The 22,235-nt window shown below is 45.2% G+C and overlaps 1 long non-coding RNA gene across 2 annotated transcripts; it reads left to right on the forward strand.

Annotated features, from left to right (window-relative positions):
* Positions 1–1,884: 1,884 nt before the first annotated feature.
* On the forward strand, positions 1,885–21,331 carry LOC121829373 (uncharacterized). Of its 2 annotated transcripts, XR_013042154.1 has the most exons (6): positions 1,952–2,025; positions 2,787–2,893; positions 8,423–8,656; positions 8,969–9,105; positions 14,501–15,864; positions 21,076–21,331. It is a non-coding gene; the product is annotated as an uncharacterized LOC121829373 (long non-coding RNA). The 2 variants fall into 2 exon arrangements; XR_006072155.2 differs by lacking the exons at positions 2,787–2,893; positions 14,501–15,864; positions 21,076–21,331 and adding an exon at positions 9,212–14,478 and having other exon boundaries at positions 1,885–2,025.
* The last annotated feature ends 904 nt before the right edge of the window (positions 21,332–22,235 follow it).

Consider the following 22,235-nt stretch of genomic DNA (forward strand, 5'->3'; position numbering starts at 1 on the left):
GTGCCCACCACCGCCTGGCTTGATATCACCTGTTTTTAACAGCCAGCTTTCTCTGTCTCTAAACTTCAGCGCTCTGATGGGATTTCTGCGCGCTGCTTCAACTGGAGTCATTAGGTACTGTCGGGGTGTGACCCATCTGACAGTGAAACTGTACTCAGATGCGACTTAGTTATGCATGTTCTGCGTCATCTCTGGCATGCAACATTTGTGGTCATGCTACAAGTTTCAGCCCATGGACACAAATTCTGACAATTGCAGGCCTGTTGGGAAGGTGGCTGGGAAGACACGGGAGCCAATGTGGCCTCTACCCAGGACTCTTCTCTGCTTATCCCCTTTGGCCTGGGGCTTGGGCAGGAAGCGAGCAAACAGCACTTGCTCAGGGTTCACAACTTCACACTTGGACACTTGTCACACACACCTCCTCCTGCCCTGCACCCCCCCCCCCATCTGTCCTGGAATGGTAGGACAGACATTTTCAGCCACAACTGCTGGTTCCCATGTCCCACGTCTTCACTCAGAGGGTAGATAAGAAAGAGATGCCACCGCAGTGAATCTCCATATGCTGACCCATGAGGATTAATAGGCCCTCCCCTGCCTCTTGGTCAGTTCTGATCTACACTAGGGTTTATTTAGCCTTCTTAGTGGATGACCATGACCATGACAGATGACCATGAACAAGCATCCAGACACTACCAGGGTGAGACCACATCACCTTGGGCAAGCTTGGTTCTCTAAAGACAGATGATGAGGCCAGGGAGCCCATGTCCCATATGGACTTTGCCTCTGTTTTTCATAGCACCGTGGAGTGGCCTTTGTGTCTCCTGCTCTGAGTGTCCTGCATCCTTGCAAGTTTCGTCTGGCCTCTAGCAGAGACCCTTGGGAAGTTCCTGGTCACCACATCCACTGAATCCCACTGCATCAACTGATGTTCTGCCCTTTGGTGAATGGAGAGGGGAGACAGACTGCTGCTTCTCCCACCAAGGCTAGCAGGTATTTCGGAGGCAGGTGTGGGGCCTAGTTTCATTTCTGTCGTTGTGATAAAGTATCTCAACCCAAAGCAGCCTAGGGAGAGAAGGGTTTATTTGACTTACAATCTCAGGTTACAGTCTCTCGATCAAGGGGAAGTTGAGGCAGGGACTCAGAGCAGCTAGTCAGTCAAGAGTAGAGAGAAATGAACACATCTCTGCTGCTTGCTAGGTTGCTTGTGCTCAGCTAGCTTTTCTCACTTATACACTTCAGGGATACCTTCTTAGGGAATGTTGCTACCCATAGTGGACTGGGTGCATCATTAACAAGGAAGACACCCCCCCATCCACACACACACCAGACATGCCTACAGGCTAACCTGATCTAGGCTATTCCTCAAGGGCCTCTTTCCAAATGATCCTAGGCTATAGTGAGTAGACATGTAAACTGACTGGCAAAGTTGGGCTCATCTCTCAGCGTGTATTTTGGAGGAAGGTGGGGCTCATCTTCTTATGTTCAGACACGGGACCCAGCACATAGTCTCTGCGGTACAAGTGGCGACTGTCCTCGGGAAGCAGTGTTAGCACCAGTGTGAACAGCTGAGTAATTCCCAGCTGGTTTCACATCTGTCAGGCACAGAGTGGCCTTTGCTACACCAAACATGACTGTAAACCTGGCACGACTCAGACAGATCAGCAGGTGGAGAACATCCCTGCTTCCGGACGAGGCTAATATCCCAATTTCAGAATGTCAGATCTGAGCCACATGCCAGGCGGTAGCTTTGGGAGGCATCGAGGGAGAGAAGTGTATCTCCCAGCCACCCTTCTAGAATGTTCAATCTTACATCGCCAAGGAGCATCTGTGAGGTCACACTCAGCCTCAGTCACTGTAACTTCTGGTCTACTCATATCTAGCCAGTCACTTGGAAAGTTTACTGGCAGCTGGTCTGGGCCTGATAACTCATCTACCTCCAGATTGGCAGGCCTGGCTGCTGGAGGATCCCAGGAGCTCAGAGGGAATAAAATAGTCCAGAGAGCATCACACTCCAAACCTGTGTAGGTAAGGGAGAACCGCCAAAAATAGGGGAGGGGTGCGAGAAAGTCAGGGCCCAGACAGGGGTGGCGGAGTCGCTGTGAGGGGAGAGGCAGTCCCTCCAACCACCTTGAATCATTGAGTCCCCCAGCAGGCAGATTCTCTTTGCCTTCCCACCTCCTAGAGACAAGCAGCCCTGGCTCTGTAGAAGAAGCTGCAGGCAGCCAGAGCAACCAAGCCTGGGCTGAGTGCTTCCGGGACACAGCAGAGTCGGATGGCAGGAAGGGCTGCCAGGCCTCAGAGCAGGCTTCCAGCCAGACTCTGGGACCTTCTGCTCCTGGTGATAAGGCCTAGGGTATGTCCTGAAGTCTGAAGGTGCAGGCCACACTCCAGCAACTAGAAGCTGGGGCAGAAGGGCCCAGTGAGGCAGAATCACAGGACTGGGCCAGGGCTGGGGCACTCCTGTGTGCACGGGCTCTCTCCCTCCACAGAGAGCAGGTTCTTAGTTTCGTTCCCAACAGGCTCTGGGCAGAAGTTTCTCAGGACAAACACTGGCTTCTTCAAGGCAAGAAATTCCCAGCACTAGCTGGGCAGTGGTGGCGCATGCCTTTAATCACAGCACTCAGGAGGTAGAGCCAGGCTCTGTGAGTTCGAGGCCAGCCTGGGCTACCAAGTGAGTTCCAGGAAAGGCGCAAAGCTACACAGAGAAACCCTGTCTCGAAAAACAAAAACAAACAAACAAAAAGAAAAAAAGAAATTCCCAGCACTGGTTTGCTAATGTTTGACAGAAAGTCTCTGAAGTCCCCACCTGCTGGTGATGCGGTAACAAGGATGGCCCGTTTGCTGGTGACAGCATGGACAAGGATGGTCCACCTGCTGGTGACGGCGTGGGGAGGTGAGAAGCCCTCTGTCAGGAAGGCTTTGCCCAGCACCCTTGTTGCCCTCTCTTCCAGAGTTATAGGGCGCTCATTTCTAGTTCTCCCTTAACTTCAGAGACAGACACAGACAGACAGACAGACAGACAGACAGACAGACACACACACACACACACACACACGTAAAAATGAAAGTGATGCAATCTGTTCAGTTTTAACTGCTGAGCCCCACACTAAGCACGATCTTAGGATTTTCTCCACACACCAAGGGCCAGGGCTGGTGGCGACAGGGAGGTATCTCTGCTGATGCGGTACCTCAGGGTCCCTGAGATAACTGTGGGATTGGTCAGGTGGGGAGGGCTCTCTGTGCCAGACAGTGAGAACCTTCCAGTGGGGCTTGCTCCACCATTAACGCACCCCTCCCTTCCCCTTCTTCCCCCTCTCCCTCTCCCCGTCTCCATTTCTGAGTCAAACTCTTTAAGATTGGTCCCAGGAGGCCACTGAAGGGCAGCTTCAGGAGAGGTGAATTCAGCACTCACTCTAACAAGACTGAGGAAATCAGGGCTGAGAGGGAGGAGAAGCAGGGGTGCAGGAGAGGGTCAGGAGGGCTGGGGGGAGTGAGGCAGAAGAGGTACAAGAAGTATGGGCTGGGTGTTGGTGCGGGGGGGATGCAGAGGAGAGTCAGGAGGGGAGTACCAAGAAGGGTGGGGCAGGAAGGGGTGGAGAAGGTCAGACCTGGGAAGACTGCAGTAGACTGCAGAGCTTCCGGGCAAGGCTGAGTAGCTTTAGGTCTTTCACTTCATTTTTTATGTTCAAAAATGTTCATGAATAAGAGTTGAAAGATTTCTCAAACAATAACAGAAAGTTTGTCTGGACACAAAGGAACGCCGTGGCTCTTGTCCGTTTTCTCTGAAAGCTGCAGCGTCTTTGCTCACAGGTGGGGCTATCTGTAAGGACACAGCAGTCGAGTTGTGTGTTGGAGGACGTTCTTGAGGGAGGCCCGGAGCAGGGACACCGGTGACGGGACAGTGAGGGCTGAGTGCTCCACAGCAAGGACAGCTGTCATTCCCAGGTCTTCCGTGGCCCTGTCAACTCAAGATGCAGGGCCGTCAGGTGCCAGACACAAGACAAAAGTGAAGTTAGGAGCCCCTGGCAAAGGAGGGGAACCCTGGGGCAGCAGCACTCTGAGGGTCTCAGAGGAAGGAGGGAGTCCACGCTCTTGGGGACTGGCATCCTGACTCTCTACCTTGTCTCATGGGTACTCAGCAGTTACCTGGCAGGAGACGAGGGCGAGGGGGGAAGAGGAGGAAAGGGGGGGCGGGGAGAGAGAAGGGGAGAGTGAGGAAGAGGGAAGGAGAGGGAGAGAAGGAGCTTGAGGAGGAGAAGAGCTATACTGTCCAGCCCTTACCAAGTCCGGGCCAAACTTGGATCAGCGTCCCTGTGACATCCAAGTTGTCCGAGTTTCCCATAAGAAAACAGGCTTGGGGCTACCCAGAACTGTGTGTAAAATCTCACAGTCTGAACCAGCACTCCAGCTCAGGCCTGGTCCAGATCCTAGAGCTCAGCCTCTCCTACCTATTCCCTGCTGCACATACACACGCACAAAGCTTTTCTTTGTATGATTTCAGCCAGTACAAATGGCTCCACAAACCAAGGCTGTAAACTATACACTAAAGCCCATCACTCAGGGATTGACCTGTCCTAAAAATAGAAAAGATTGCTTTTTTTTTCTTTTTTTTTTCTTTTTTAGTAGTTCTCTTTCTCTGAATTCTCAAATCATCCCAGGGACCAAAATGTCAGAATTTCCTCCTTGAGGGGAGAATATCTTCCTGCCATCTCACTCATCAGCCACACGGTGGTGCCATTGAGGGCCTGTCCAACAGAATCCAGTGATTTGTGGCTTGCTGGTAGCCAGCCTGGCCGACAGGCACCTTTTTTCTTTTTCTATTTGTGGTACCAGGATTGCGCCTAGCACATAGTAGGCAAGCTTCTATCCCTAAGCAAATCCCCCGACCCCAGCTACCCAACACCTTCCAAAAGCAGCAGCAGCCAGGCCCTTTGGACTGCGAATCTAAGTATGCAAAAGTCATACAACAAGTGAGATGTGTCAAACTATAGTATTTTAATGTGACTAAAACCCGGCAAAAAAATATCACAGATGGCCGAGTTTAATTACTGTGTGTGCCTGGGTGTGCTGCTGGTGCCATTGTCTGCATGGTTAATAAGGTCATAATTCATAAGCTTGCTATTGCTCCCATAAAATTTATTTTCCCTGCCGTTATTCACCAAGTCACTAATTCCAGTCTATTAAGATCTTCACAGATTCATGCTCAACCTGTAGCAGAGACAAGCCAGACAAGCTTTCTTGAACCCAAATCACAGTCACACACACACACACACACACACACACACACACACACACACACACATCTTTTTTTTTTTTTTTTTTTTTTTTCAAGACAGGGTTTCTCTGTGTAGCTATATCTTAAACTTAGTATGGAGCACTTCCTTCCGCTGAGGCAATAGTTACTGGAATTCCCTAAAATTCTCAAAGCAATGCTTAGTTTTGGAAATTAACCACAAATTGAATGCATCATGATCTAGCACTAGAGTCCGTCATAAAAATAGGTGAGTGGGTTTTTGTCGCTGCAGAAGATATTACAAAATATTTTAATACTTTAATTTCATAACAAAATTTCCAAAATGTAGCTCATTGTGGTTTTCAGCCATTCTTACTGTTCTAAAGTGATTTGTGGATTGAACAGCTCAGCACACACTAATTCATTGGGGCAGTCTTCCACTGGGCACAAACTTTCTGTTCTCACCCTTTGCTGACTGTGATTCCAAACTGTTGAATGGAAAACCCAGAAACTATCCAACACTCTTAAGTAACCTCTGTTACAGTTAATGGTTACATTGTATTTCATCATTAGTTACTACCGATCTTATTGTGCCCACTTTATAACTTCCACTTTCTCAAACACATGTATGTGTAGAAAAAACAGTGTGTGCAGGTTGCTGTGTTATCTGTGAGTCCAGGCATCAGCTGATGCCCCGGGATACTTCTGCTATGGATGCAAGAGGATGACTATACATATATGTGTTATGTTGGTTTGTCTTTGGTCAACTTGACACAAGCTAGAGTCATCTGAGAAGAGGGAACCTCAGCTCAGAAAAATGCACCCATCGGATTGTCCTGTGAACAGGTGTGTGCTGCATTTTTTGGGCTGATGATTGATGTGGAAAGGCCCAGCCCACTATGGGCACTGCAGCCTCTGGGCAGGTGGTCCTGGGTTGTTTAAGAAAGCAAACGGAGCAAGCCAGGAGGAGAATCACTCCTCCACGGCGTCTGCTTCAATTCCCGCCTCTTTGTTCCTTCCTCGAGTTCCTGTCCTGTCTTCCTTAGATGATGGACTATGGTGTGGAACTGTAAGCCAAATAAGTCCTTTCTTCCTCATGGATCTTTTGATCTTGGTGTTTTATCAAAGTATTAGAAACCCTAACTAAGTCACCAGTGAAGAGACTTGGGATTGCCCTGTGGCAGCCGGGTGCTGTGATGCTAACCCTGTGTGTTGCCTTCTGACTTTCTTTTACAGTAGATGCTTTTCCTGTACCCTTGGTTGGATTCTTAAAAATGTGATGTCTTCAGTGATGACTCAGCACTTTCCTTCCTGAGAGAAGTTTTTCTTTTTAAAATTTATTTTTTAGTTTTTTGAGACGGGGCCTCACTATGTAGCTCTGCCTGGCCTGAAACTCACTATATAAACCAGGCTGGCCTCAAACTCACAGAGATCTACCTAGCTCTGCCTCCAGGGTGATGGGACTAAAGGCGTGCACCACCAAGCCTAGCTCATGCAAAAATTTTTCATCTACCATTCACACGTACTGTAGAGACACCAGTGGCTGGGGAGAACTCTGTGTCATCCTTAGAAATTTCTACAACAAAAAGTAGGCATAAATGCGGTCTCTAAGCCCAGATATGGTGAACAGAATTCTAATATGTCTCAAGATTCCCATTCTAGAGCACGATCTCTACATAATGCCTTCTTCCTGAGTGTAGAACTGGGCTCTATCACAGATGTCCCTCATGAGTAGGCACATGGCAGTCAACTTTGAGATCACCAAGAGGGAGACTGTTTGGGTTATTCTGGGCGTGCCTGATCCAGTCAGAGGAGCCTATAAAAGAAGAGTCCAGACAGACCTGGCTTGGAAGTTTCCAGACTGCTGTGTTGCTAACTGCCTGTGGGGTCTGGCTGGCAGAAGAGCAGCCTCAAGCAATACACAAGTTGCTAGCTGACCGGCGCTTACCCAAGGAAGTGGAGGATCGTAGTCTTGTACTACAAGATTGGAGAGAGTCAGGTGGCAAGCTCCCCCTAAGGGATGACAGAGCAGAGCCTGGCGAATCCCCAAGTAGAGGTTCTACTTGGCCGTGTGTGAACTCCTGACCCACAAACCTCTGAAGTAACAGAACCAAGAGCACTTCAGTCAGCGCTGTCTTTTGGTGTGGTCTGCCCTCTGAAGGCTCCTGTGTGGGATGTTCAGTGTTCCCTGCAGCCCATGTTGAGATGTTGAGACCTTTGAGAGTTAGGGCTTAATTGGAGGGGAGTGTGTTTTGGGGTTCTAACCTCATGAATGACTAATGCTATATCATGGGAATGGATCAGACCCTATGGGACTGGGTAAGTCACCACAAGAACATTGTTGTAAGCCCGACACATCCCTGAATCCCTCTTTTTTTTTTTTTTTTTTGGTTTTTCGAGACAGGGTTTTTCTGTGTAGCTTTGCGCCTTTCCTGGAACTCACTTGGTAGCCCAGGCTGGCCTCGAACTCACAGGGATCCGCCTGCCTCTGCCTCCCGAGTGCTGGGATTAAAGGCGTGCGCCACCGCCGCCCGGCCCTGAATCCCTCTTTTAAACATGGCTCCCACCATTGTGACATCCTCCACGTGGTTTCCCATCAGAGTCCCACCAATAGCAGAGCCACACTCTTGAGTCTCCAGAACTGTAGGCTAAATTAGCCTCCTTTATCATTAAAATACCCAACCTCAGGTATTCTAAGGAAGTGGGGGAATCTCCATCTTGTCACTACAAGGTTGAGGAGAGTCATGTGGCTTGCAAATGGAATTTGCCAGTAACCCTCATCAGCTTGGAAGAGGATGAATCTCCACAGAGCAGAGGAACGAAAAACACACTAGAAGAGCTATGAAATTATAACATGTGGCTCAGATCACCACTGTATTTTGTTAATGCCCCTCCCCACAACAGATTCCTTTCATGGCCGCATCTTGCATTTCCATTGCCCTGTCTCCCCAAGGCTGCGACCCTCAATCAGGGGCCTCAGGGAGGACCCCCTGTGTTCTAGGGTCCCATGGTCACCTCCCTATGAGCACCAGATCCACTAATGTATTTCAGTGCAGCGTTGGTCTGCACCCCCAACTTCTCCTGCTCCCCGTGGGCATTTCTGGAGGCTTCCTCCTGGAGCCACGGTGCTGCACTATGGTCAGGGATGATACTTTCCAACATTGCCAATAACAATATTCCCTCTTGCAGAGTCTCTGCTGTCTCCACTAAGAAGAGGATTCCAGTCCCTCCCCTTGCACCTGAGTGAGCTGGTGACTGTAGATTTGCTGGACAGCCTGTCCCAGAGGTGGGACAGAGGGAGCGAAAGGAAAGAACCATGTGTCATTCACTTCTGGATAATGACATTTTCCAGGGTCATTTCCCTGAGAGAAAAGGAGGTTGAAGAGGGTGTCCTTGGGTCTCCTCCCTTCAAAAAGACCTCAGGTAGGTCTTACTCCTGCACAATGTCCTACCTCTGGTGGTGCCCCCTCCTTGGGTTCTGGAACACAGTCTGGAGTGATTGCCAACGTCACCCATCACTGCTGAAGCATTGGTCTGCACCCCCGACTTCTCCTGTCTGTGTGTTGTTACATGGGATTGTGCCCAGCACACCACATGGTGTGTCAAGAATGAGCATAAGCAGGGCCGTGAGCTGCCTAGAGCCACTGCCCTCTCCTTGGCTCCGTGGAAATGTCCTCTGAGAATTTCTTCATATTCCTGTCTCCTTCATACTCCATTCTCCATCTCTTCTCCTAGGTCGTGGGACCCAGAGTGTGGTTCATAGAAGAGCTGAGGTTCTGGAACCTTTGGGCCTTGGGAGATGTTTGTGGAGGATGCCACTTTCAAAACTGCCCACAACAACTTGAGCATCTTAGTCCCTCACACTGTACATGGTGAGATTTTAGGACCTGGTCCTGGTGGGTGACTTGGCTGGGTGACTGCTGAGGCGCAGACACCTTCCATCTCTGTTTTTCTTGGGCCGTTTTCCCCTGATCCCAGACACCACGGTGTGAGGAAGTCCAGGCAACATAGAGAAGCCATGAGTCAGTGTTCTGGCGGACAGCCCAGCTCAAGTCCTCATCACCAACAGTGTTCGAGTGCCACATATGTGAGGGAAGAGCCTTCCGCTGGTCCCAGACGGAGAGGAGAAAGCCCACAGAAGCCACAGAGGATAATAACCGATTAGTGCCCTTTTAAAGTTAACCTTTTTGTTTTGAGATAGTTGTAGCAGGAGTCAACAAGGCTGTGGAGAGTCCCCTATACCCTCCACCAGTTCTGCCAAGGCTAACATCCTGCAAAACTACAGGACAGCCAAGAAGTAGTCACCCCCACCCCCACAGCTTCTTCCTGGTACGCTTTTATGTGACGCCCATCCTGCCACCCTGCCTGTCCTGCCACCCCTCACACCTTTTCTTTAACTCCTGATGACCACGACACTACATGGGGTTGTTTGTTTGTTTGTTTGTTGTTGTTGTTGTTTGCAATTTTCCATTTTAAAAGTGGTACCTGGGCGGAATCACAGTGTGTGGCTATTCGGAGTTGGCTTCTTTTACTCAGAGTGACTCCCTAGAGACTCATCCAAATTACACGTGCATTAGCTTGTTCTGTTGTGTGGCTTATCCTTAAGCCTTCACTTGTTGACTATCTGGGCCGTTTCCACCACGAATCTCTTATAAACCAAGCTGTTCAGAGCTCTCATGTGCAGACGCTCGTGTGAACAATACAGTCTTCGGCTTTCTGGGATGAGCGCCACAGTGCAATTGCTGGGTCATATAGTAGTCACGCTCTTCATTTTATAAGATGCCAAACTGTCTCCCAGAGTGCCTGTGCCGTGTCATATTTCCTCAGCTCTGTACGCGTCATCCATTTCTAGTCCTCTTAGTCAGTGTTTGTTGTTTTTAATTGTGGTGAAATATGTGGGACAGAAATAATTTACCGTCTTAGTCACTTCTGAATGGAGAGCCAGGGTAGCCTGACTCTAGAAGTCTTCCCATCCTGCCAATCTGAAACTGTTCTTGTCAAACACAAACTCCTCATCCTCCCTCCCACCACTGTCTGGCCAACCTCCACTCTACTTCCTGTTGCTATCAGTTTGACTTCCCCAGGGCCCTCCAATGAGTGCCATCCAATACATGTCCTTTTATGACGGGCCTATTGCACTGAGTACAATGTCTTCAAGGTTCATCCCCATGGTAGTATGTGTCTGAATTTCTTTCCTGTTTAGGGTTAAATAACATTCCACTGTATGACTATACCACAGTTTTTTAATGGGGCTATCCACCAATGGACACTTGTGTTTCTTCCTCATTTGGGATATTGTGGGTAACACTGTTGTGAGCACAGGTATAAAAATAGTTACTCAAGATCCCGCTTTTGGTCTCTAGAAGTACCATGTTGTGGTTTGACGAAAAATGGCCCCCAGAGGCCCATAGGGAGTGGCACTATTGGGAGTTATGGCCTTGTTGGAGTCAGCATGGCTTTGTTGAAGGAAGTGCGTCACTAGGGGGTAGCCTTTGAGGCCTCAGACGCTCAAGCCAGTTCACTTCCTGCTGCTTGTCAATCCGGATGTAGGACTCTCAGCTCCTTCTCCAGCACCATGTCTGCCTGCACGCCGCCATGCTTCCCACCGTAACGACAGTGGACTAAATCTCTGAAGCTGTAAACCAGCCCCAGTTAAATGTTTTCCTTATCAAAGCTGTCGTGGTCACGGTGTCTCTTCATAGCAATAAACACTCTAAACTAAGACACTAGTCCAGAAGTGGGATTGCTGATCACGATGCATCTTTCAGATCCTTTTTTTATGTATGTATACGTGTAGGAACATGTTCATGTGTGTGCAAGTGTATGTGTGCTTGAAAAGCGACATTTTAACTACAGAGCCGTCTCCCCACAGAGCAGTCTTGGTGAGTTTTGAAGAACTGATTTATTTTGTTGCACCTGTTGGGTGGTCGGAGGTGTTCTCTTGCTGTGATTCTGACTGTCCCGTAAGTGCTCGATGATGTCAAGCTTTCCCTGGGCTTGCCGCCGTTTGTGTGTGTTTAGTGAGACCTGTAAGCAAGTCCTTCCCCTGCTTCTCAGCTTCTTTTGGCTGTTGCTATGTTGTAGTAATTCTTTCTGAAATTTATATAATAACCCTTTATCAACCGTGTGACTTGCAGACAACACCCCCCACCCCCACCGCATCCCGCCCCGGCCTCGGCTCCATGGGTCTCCTCGCCATTGCACTGGTTGCATCCTTTGACACACGAGCTTTCAGTTTCTGTGTGGTCTGACTGCCTCAGTTTTATGTTATTGCCTTTGCTTTTAGTGTCATGCTCAAAATGTTATCGTCAAACCCAAGCTCGTGGAACACTTTCCCCTCATTTTCTTCTAAGAGATTTATGTTTTTAGCCCTTGGAGTTTGGCCTCTGACACATTCGAGCTCATTGGCCTATATTTTATAAGGTCCACTATAAAAAAAAAATCCTCCACCTTCCTTCCTTCCTTCCTTCCTTCCTTCCTTCCTTCCTTCCTTCCTCCCTCCCTCCCTCCCTCCCTCCCTCCCTCCCTCCCTCCCTCCCTCCCTTCCTCCTTCCCCTGCCTCTCTCCTTTTCTCTTTTTTTCTGTTTATGACTATTAGCTTTCTGGCCATGGTTTGTTAAAGGCCTGTCTTTCCCCATTGAAGAGTCTTCACACTATTCCTCATACACTCTACTGTCTGGAAGGAAATGTTGCCCCATGGTAGAACTGAAACTAAAGCCAGTTTTAAAAAGAAAATTATTTGACTCAATATGGGAGAGTTCCAGGCTTTCTATTTTATTCAGGTGGTCCATGTGTCTGCCTCTCCACCAGCGACACACCGTTTGAATGCTGTAACTTTGTAATGAGCTTTCTAAACAGGAAGCACAAGGCCTCTCTCTGGCTTTCTTCTTTTTCAAGAGTGTTCTGGCTACTCGGGGCCTTTTGAGACTCCATGTGAATTTTAGGATGAGCTTTTCTACTTTTGAAGAAACCATAATTGGGATTCTGTAGGATTAATTGTATCCATGGACTACTTTGTATATTTGAACAGGCTCTTGGGAATGGCTTGTTCTAAAAACCATGCTCACTGGGGCTACAAGATAACTGAGGAGTGAGGATAAAGGCCTGATGTCTTTGCCTTCACTTTGGTCCTGTTGCCTTTACTTTCAGTCACCCCCCCCCCCACCTCTGCAAGCACCTTAATCACTCAAGGAATGTCCATCTAGAAGCCAGGATTACCTAAACTTTCTCATGCTTCTTTGAGGTGGAAGGATCAAAGGTCACTGTCCTAACCCCACAGGCACCCAGAGTTCCTGGAATAGCAAGGCCCCCAAAGCAGGGCAGAGTCTCCCAAGATGGAGACAGCTGTATTCCCCGATGGAGAGTTAACCCTCCCCATGCCTCAATGCGATTGGCAGATGAGGAGTGTGTCAGGCCATTTTGTAGGTCAGGAGTTGAGACAATGATCAACACGGCCACACTTCAAGCAGGTCTGCTTACTTGTATATACCCCTTCACCTTGTCAGATGCTTCCTCTGTTTAAAACTGAAGCTCACCTGCCTTTAATCCCAGCACTCGGGAGGCAGAGGCAAGCGGATCTCTGAGTCCGAGGCCAGCCTGGTCTACAGAGCGAGTTCCAGGGCAGCCAGGGCTACACAGAGAAACCCTGTCTTGAAAGCAAACAGAAAAACACCCCCTAAAAAAGCAAACAAACAAACACAACCCCAAACTTGAAGCTCTTCTTGGTACAAACCTGGGGTCCCCAGACTTCTTTATCTAAATCTCCCTTTTCTGTGTCCACCATGACACCTCTCCTTAACTGATGCACGCTGCTGGTGGCTGAGCCTAGACTGATGGAGCTGCCAGAGCCAGGTCTTCTGCCACAACACTCCAGTTACGGCACTGACATTTGAACAAATATTTTCTTTCAAACCATTTTTTTGGTCATATTTAATTTCTTTCAACAACATTTTGTAGTTTTCCTTCGACTTGATTAAATTTATTAAGTATTTTATTCATTTTGCCCTTGTCATAAATACGGCTCTCTTATTTTTCATCAATTTTCATCTATTTGTTCTGTTCTTGAAGGTAGATATTAAAACCCCCTGCCATTTACTATAGAGTTATCTGTTTCTCCCTTCAATTCTGTCAATATTTTCTTCAGGTGTCTAGAAGCTCTGCTGTTTGGTGCCCATATATTCATAATTTTTACATCTTCTTGGAAGATTGTGTGTGTGTGTGTGTGTGTGTGTGTGTGTGTGTGTGTGTGTGTGTCTTTGTGGTGCTATGAACACGTGCATGCAGGTGTGACTGCAGGTGTGTGGAGGTCTGATGTTGAAGCTGATGCCAAGTGTTTTTCCTGGATGGCTCTCCACCTTTACAACCCTGAAACTCATCAGTTTGGTAGGCTGACTGGACAATTGACTTTAGAGGTCTGCCTGGCCCCTTCACAACACTGGGGTTACAGGCATGTAATGACATGCTTACCTTAAAAAAAAAAAAAAAGCAAATCAGGTACTCAGGCTGGCATGGAAGACTTTTAACAACTGGTCTCTGATCTTTTTTAATCAATGTGTAATTTCCTATGCCTAGTGTTTGTGGTGTGTGTGTGTGTGTGTGTGTGTGTGTGTGTGTGTGTGTGTGTGTTTGATCAAAATTTTCTTTCCTAGTATGGCGAGCCCAAATCCTTTTTAATTACTGTTTCTGTGGATCACCTTTTTCTATCCTTCCTTTAAAAAGCAAAATATCTTTTATTTGCTTTTTAACAATATCATACATGTAAACAACGAGCTTTGATCATATCCACTACCAGCTTCTCCCTTCTACTCCCTCAGACACTCCCAACATGTTCCTCTCCCAACTTCGAGTCTACCACCCCATAACCCACTAAGTCCAATTACTGCTGCCCCTCGGAATGCTAACGGAGCTTGCTGGCTTGATCTTCGGGGAACAACAGCTGCCTTGAGTTCATGAGTGCAATAGCTCTGTCCTGTCCTGAAAGCAGAACCTCACTGCCTCCTTCCTCATCTGCTGGCTCTTTTGTTTTTTCTACCCTCTCTCCTCCACCTTTCTTGACCATTGTGGTGAGTAAAGTTAATTAAAATGCCCCGTTTTGGACTGAGAATTCAATAGTCACTGGTTCTCAGCACTTGGACCAGTTGGGAATCTCTGAATTAATTGGTCTCCACTGCACAACCCTTCTTCTCAACCTGTTATTTCCTTAGATTTTAATAAAACCAAGCCTCTCACAGGTCATAGAGTCCAACTCTGCTTTTCTTTCTTCTCTAGACATTCTGCCCATTGATGACTTTCAGTTTTGGAGTTTAATCCATGTATGTCTAAATTTCTTTCTGGAAAAGAAGATCATGCTATTGTGTCCTTAAAAATTATTTTATGAATATCAAAACTTTCTTTTGGTGTCTTGAATTCTCATGATTGTTTCCCCCATATTTAACTGACTTTTATGATGCAACACTTGGATTCGTTTCTCATTTTTGGTTGTATATATCCTATGGACTTTTTTTTTATTGTTACTATGGTGACTACAGCAGATATTCTAAAGTTAAAAAAATTCATCTATTCTCAGATGTGCATGGAATCTTCTCTAAAACTGACTGCATTATAGGCCATAAAGCAAGACTTAAGAAATGCAAAAATGAAAACAATTCCCAATGCATCCCATAGTGGAATAAAACTAGAAATTGACAGCTAGCCTCAGAAAATACACAGACATGTTGAAACTGAACAACATACTGCTGAATTAAAAGTGGGTCAAAGAAATCAGATGGAGAATTAAAAAACTGCTAGCAGTCAAAGGAAAAGGAGACCCAAACCTTCCAGAACCTATGAGACACAGCCAAGGTGGACTTAAGAGGAATGTTTACAAGTACTCATATAAAAAGTCAGAGATCTCCAGTAACCCAGTGATGTACCTCAAAGCTCTAGAAAAGCTAGAAGAGGCAAACCCAAGGGCTGCAGGTGGCCAGAAACAGTAATGAGCAGGGCAGAAATTAGTAAAACCGAGACCGAGAACAGCACAGAATTAATCAGACAAAAAGCTGGTTATTTGAAAGTATTGTCAAGGCTGGCCATCCCAAGCCAAACTAACTGATAGACAGATTCAAAATTAATAAAATTAGAGATGGAGAAAGGAGTTGTTACAATAGATCCCAGTGAAATCTAGAAGGCCAGGGAACACTATGAACATTCACATCACAACAAACTGGAAAATCTAGAAGAAATAGCTTTCTAGGGGCACGTCACCTAATGAAGTTAAAGTCAAGAGCTAGAAACACCCTGGATGGACCAATAACAGCCATGAGACTGGAGCAGCAATTCTAAGTCTACCCACAAAATAACATCCTGGACCAGATGAATTTACTCCTGAGTGCTACCAAACTTTAAAGGAAGATCTAATGTTGACACTTCCCAAACTGTTCCACAAAATGTAAAGGGAAGGAGTATTGCCCAACTCATTGCACGATATCAATGTAACTCTGACATCATAGCTGGGTAAAGACATAGCCATCAAGAGAATACCGCAGATGAATGTGGACGCAGAAATCCTCAACAAAATACCTTCAAAGTGAAGGGCATATTAAGAAGATGGATAGTACACCACTACCAAACTGGCTTCCTACCAGGGACACAAGGTTTGTTGAAAAAATATATTAATAAATATAATCCACCACAGCAATAGACTTATAGACAGAAATTACATGATCAGATGAAAAAAGGGCATTTGATAAAGTTAGCACATCTTTAAAAATTATTTATTTCTTGGGAATTTCATACAATATATTTTGATCACATTCACCCTCCTCCCCAACTCCTCCTAATCTGCCCTCTCACCCCTCCCTCCTTACCCATCCCTGCACATTTTCTTCTTCTTTTTATCCCTTCGTCATGTCCAGTTTGTGTTGTCCAACTAGTCTTTGAGAGTGGTTCAACTGGTGTGTGGTCCAGCTCACATCAATAGGCTCTGCCTCTCCCCAAAGCTATCCAATGCCAACAGCTCCTCAGCCAGTGGTGGGATTTGGGGTTCACTTTTATACCTTTATGCTGGGATTTTTATCTGTCTCGAGCTTACACAGGACTTGTTCATTCAACACATTTTTTATGGTAACAATCCTGAAGAAACTAGGGATAAAGGGAACATACCTCAACACAATAAAACTCTATCCCTCAAACACAGAGAGGATTGTGACATCACAATGCTACACTGTGTGCTCACCAGGTTCCTTTGTGCTATTACAATGTGGCATCACAGTGTTCCATTCTTCCCCTGTGATGCTGAATTATGATGTCATAATGCTTTAGTGTATCCTTAGAAGATTGCTTTGCGCCATCACAACACCCCACTGTGGGATCAGAGTGCTTTATTGTGCCATTAAAATAGTAGATTATATTATCGCAGTGCTCTGTTCTCCCATAACAATACTTCATTTTCCCACCAAATGCTTTACCAGTATCACAATGCTGTATCACGTCACCATCATGATGATACTTTGTGACATCATAGTACTTTGTTGTGTCATAAGAGGCTATATTATGACATCACATGCTCCATTGTGCCACCAAATGTTCCATTTTAGCATCACAACCTACATTGTTATTGAAAATGCTGTTTTGTGTCAACATAATACTTCATTGTATAATCATATTGCTGAATTGTGACATCAAAATATGACATTATGTACTCATAATGGTTTATTGTGACATTACAATCTTAAATTTTTGTGACATCATAATCTCAGTGCTCTGTGAGATTTGCTGTGCAATGTTTCATTACAATAGTATAGGGAATATCATTACAGTGCTGAGCTATGATATCAGAGTGCTTCATTTTGTAATAATAATGGTCCGTTGTAATATCACAATGCTCTATTTTATCACCACAAAATATATTGTGCCATCACATGCGTCATAAAAATGGTTCACTTTGACGTCACAGTATTACAGTGTGACATCATCATGCTCCATTGTTTCATCACAGTGCCCAGTGTCACCATGGTGATATATGGTGTCATCACAGTACTCTTCTGGATTGTGATGTCACAATGCTTCATTGTGTCCAAATAATTTTGCACCATGCCACCATAATCCTCCATTTTACCACAACAAGCTACATCTCAATGTCACAATGCTACCATGTACCGTCACAGTTCTCCATCATGTCATCATAGTACAAAACTGTGACATCACAGTGTTGCCATGTTTCATCATAAGGCTGCATTGTGCCTTCATGAGGCCCCATTTTACCATCACAATCTACATTGTGACATCACAGTGGTCCATTGTTTCACCACAGTTCTCCATTGAGCTAGCCCAGTCACGTATTGTGGCATCATAACGCTCCATTTTTGGCAACCAAGTGCTCCGCAGTACTATCACGATGCTGCAGTTTCATATCACAACAGTTTCAAGTGGTCCATTTGGACATCACAGTGTTACACAGCAAATACTTTGATCTCACTGTCCTCCATCATGCCAAAAAACAGTATACTTTGTCATCAGTTGTGCCATTGCAATGTTCAACTATGACATCACCATGCTTTATTATCTCACACCACATTGTGCCATCAAAATGCTCTAGTTTATCACAGCAAGCTACACTGGGACATCACATTGCTCTACTGTGTCATTATAATGCTGTACTATGATACTGCAATACTGAACTGATATCACAATGCTTTATTGTATCATAATAATGCTGCACCATGATGCCTCAATTCTCTATTTTTAACGTCACAAGCTGTGCTGTGACAACACGACTCCATATTGTGCTGGCTCAATGCTTTATTGTTTCATTATGATGCTGATTGTGCTGGATTATGACATCATCATGCTTCATGTGATATTACAGTGCTCAATTCTCTCATGACAATCCTGTATTGTGCCGTCCCAGTACTGAACTGTGACATCACAATGCTCCATTTTTTTTCTACCATAGGAGTACATTGTGCCATTACAATGTAGCATTACTATGCTGAACAGTGACACCACAATACTTCTTGTGTCATAACAATTCTGCATTGTGTCATTACAATATTGAACTCCGGCATCACCATGCTCCATTTTTCCACCAAAGTAATTCATTGTGTCATCACAGTATAGCATCATGACTTTACTATGCTGAACTGTGACATCACAGCTTTTCTTGTGTCATAACAATGCTATATTGTATCATTACAGTACTCTATTGTGCTGTTAGATTGCTGAATATTAATTACCATCACAATGCTGCACTGGGACATCATAATCTTAAATACTACCACTACAATTCTCTATGGTATCATCACAATGCTTAATTGTCACATCACAATACTCCACTGTTTCTTCAGAATGCTCCATTGTGCCATCACAATGCTGTGCTGTGACATCACAATCTTTAATTTTACCCTCACAGTGCTTCATTGTGCCACAGACATGCTGAATTGTGACTTTATAATGCTCCATTGTGCCATCATATTGCTCCACAATGTCGGCACATGCTGCAGTGTGCCATCACTATTGACATTACAGTAACACATTGTGACATCATAATGAGCCATTGTTTCATCCCAATGGTTAGCGTTTCATCAGAGTGCTCCATTATGCCATCACAAAGCAGCATTTTGACATCACAATGAACTGTGACATTGCAGTGTTTTATTGGATCATGACAATGTTGCATTGTGCAATCACAAACTCCATTTCAACAGCCCAAACCACATTGTATCATCACAGTCTTCTACTGTGTCATCACATTGGTCTATCACAAATGTACTTTGTGACACCATAATACTCCACTGTGTCACCATGATGCTGGACTGTCAGATCACAATGCTCCACAATTTCACAATACACCATTCTTTGATGACTGTTCTGCATTGTATCATCACAATGACGCATTTCCTATGCCATCACAATGTTCCATTGTCTCATCAAATTCTATGTTATGACATCACAGTGCTGCATTGTACATTCACAATGACCCACTGTTTCATCAGAATATTTCACTGTGCCAACACAACATAGATCTGTGACAACAAAATGCTGAATTTTGATGTCACATTGGTGAATTGTCCACAATACTCCCTTGTGACATAATGCCCCACTGTTTTCTTTTTCTTTGTTTCTTTGTTTATTTTCTTCCATTTTGTACCTTTGATAGAGTGATTAGGCAATATATATGGATCCTACAGAAAAAGACTCACTGACAAGCCAATTCTAAGAACTAGTTTTAAGGAGAAGGTAAGTACACAGAGATGTGTCCTGCAGAGACTTGTTGATACTCAGTGCATTCTGCCCATGAAATACATACACCAGTAATAACCTAAACATTCACTGATACAGAAGCTTGTTGTTATAGTCCCAGAGTTCAGCATAGTTTTGACTACATGGCAGAAACAAAAAATAAAAAATAAAATTTGATGAATGAACAGCATCAGCAATAAATTACTGAGATACAATTATGCAACTGAATTTAAAATTTTTTAAATGTGAGAGTCCAGATGATGATTGAGAAGCTAATTTAAAAAATGGTTCCAGTAACCACAATAGTAACAGAAATTTGCTGTTTTCTGGGATTTTGTTTTTTACTTTTTAAAAAATGGAGTATGCTGGACATTTCTACAATTTTGGTCAAATGATTGCAGAACCTGGAAAAGCTATAGTTATTATTGATGCATAATATAGTGCATATATGTATATCCCAATATATGTATGTATAATCTGAATATTTGGGCCTACCTTTAAGTGTGGCTTGTGTATTCCCTCCCCAAAACAACCCACTTCCCTTCCCCTTCTTTGTTTATTCCTCTCATTCCAGCTACCATCATCCACCCATAAATATATATTCTATTTCCCCTTCTTAGGGAAATCCATCCCTCCCCCACTCATCCCTTACTTTATACCTAAATTCTGTGGTTATATGGATTCTAGCCTGCTTATCAAAGACTTAATAGCTAACAACCACATACTTGTGAATGTACACCATATTTGTCTTTTTGGGTCTGGATTACCTCACTCAGGATGATTATTTTTTCTCCAACCATTTACCTGTAAATTTCATGGTTTCATGTTTTTGTTTTTTAACAGCTGAGTAATATTCCATTGTGTAGATGTGACACATTTTCTTTATCCATTCATCTGTTGATAGACATCTCAGCTGTAGTTTGTTTCTTTTTATTTTAACCTTAGCCCCACGTTGGGTGCCAAAATGTTGTCACAGCTATTGGCCATCCAGCTCTTTATTAGACCATCAGGTGTTTTAGACAGGCAAAGTAACACAGCTTCACAGAGTTAAACAAATACAACATAAACAAAAGCAACACACCTCAAAATAATATTCTACAATACCCAGCTATACCACTCCTGGGCATATACTCAAAGGACACTCCATCACAAGAACAGTTGTTTGACTACATTTGTAGAAGCTTTATTCATAATATCCAGAAACTGGAAAACAACCTGAATGTCTCTCAATTGAAGAATGGATAAGGAAATTTTACATTTACACAATGGAGTGTTACTCAGCTATTAAAAACAATGACTTCTGTAGGGCCCTGGCCCCCCCAATTTGAGTAGCTGCCGCCTTGCTTGCTGACCTTGACCAGATGTCCTCCTTATGCTGATTGCCAGCTGGTTTCCTTCTTACTGACTGCTCACCAGAGGTTCTTTGTTTGTGTAGCCTACATTTGGTGTAAACAGCTTAGATGCAAGAATGTAGAACATTGGGTAGCGAACTTCTGCTCTCCAGGGATCCTCCATTGTGCTGTAAGCCTGTATTTAAGGTTTCCTCCCTCCTTCAATAAATAGCATTCTGCATTCTGCTGGGGTGAATGACGCGCTGTTTCTTGTCTCTATTTTTTAATCCACAGCCCCTTGCTCGGACATGGTGAACAGGTGATGGTAGCGTGGGTGCTACCACAACAGACATGAAATTTGAAGGCGAATGGATAGAACTAGAAAAGATTATCCTGAAGGAGGTAACCCAGACCTAGAAAGACAAATATAATATGTACTCACTCTCACTTGTAAGTGGATATTAGTTGTCAAGTGAAGGATAACCGTGCTACAATCCACAGACCCAGAGATGCTAAGTAACAAGGAGAGCTCAAGGGGGGGCGGGACATGAATCTCCCTGGGAAGGGGAAATAGAATGGACATTATGGGTGGAGGGGAGGGATGGGAACAGGAGGGATCAGATTGAGGGAGGATGGAGGGAGAGAGTACTGGGAGAGACCATTGGGATTGGGGGATATCTCTGGGAAGAGCTAGAAACCTAGTGCAATGGAAATTCCCAGGAATCTATGAAGATCTAAGACTCCCTAAGACTCCTAACAATGGGAGATGCACAGCCTGAATTGGCCATCTCCTGTAACCAGGCAAGACTTCCAGTGGAGGGGTTGGGACACCAGCCACATAGCCTTCAATTTGTCCTGCCTATAAGATGTGTTGGGGTAAAGGTGGTGCAGAAATTGTGGGAGTGGCCAACCAATGACTGGTCTGGCTGGAGACAGACCCATGACGCAAGAGGCAGCCACCCTGACACTGCCTGGAAAGCCAGGACCCTGAGGCTGGATAGCCCAGAGATCTAGGATAGAACCAAACATAACTGACAAAGAAAAAAAATCAATGAAATGAAATGATTCCTAATGATATTCTGCTATACTCATAGATTAGTGACTAGCCCAATTGTCATCAGAGAGGCTTCATCCAGAAACTGATGGAAACAGATGCAGAGACCCACAGCTAAACATTAAGTGGACCTCAGCGAATCCTGCAGAAGATGGGGGAAGAAGGATTGTAGGAACCAGAGGGGTCAAGGGCACCATAAGAAAACCCGCAGAATCAACTAACCTGGTCTCATAAGGGCTCACAGAGACTGAACTGATAACCAAGGAGCCTGCATGGGACTGACCTAAGGCACTCTGCATATGTGTTACAGTTGTGTAGCTTGATCTTCTTGTGGGGCTCCTAACAGTGGGAGCAGGGGCTGTCTCTGACTCTTTTGCCAGCTTTTGGGACCCTTTCTTCC

Source organism: Peromyscus maniculatus, chromosome 1, assembly GCF_049852395.1.
Source record: "Peromyscus maniculatus bairdii isolate BWxNUB_F1_BW_parent chromosome 1, HU_Pman_BW_mat_3.1, whole genome shotgun sequence".
NCBI lineage: Eukaryota > Metazoa > Chordata > Mammalia > Rodentia > Cricetidae > Peromyscus > Peromyscus maniculatus.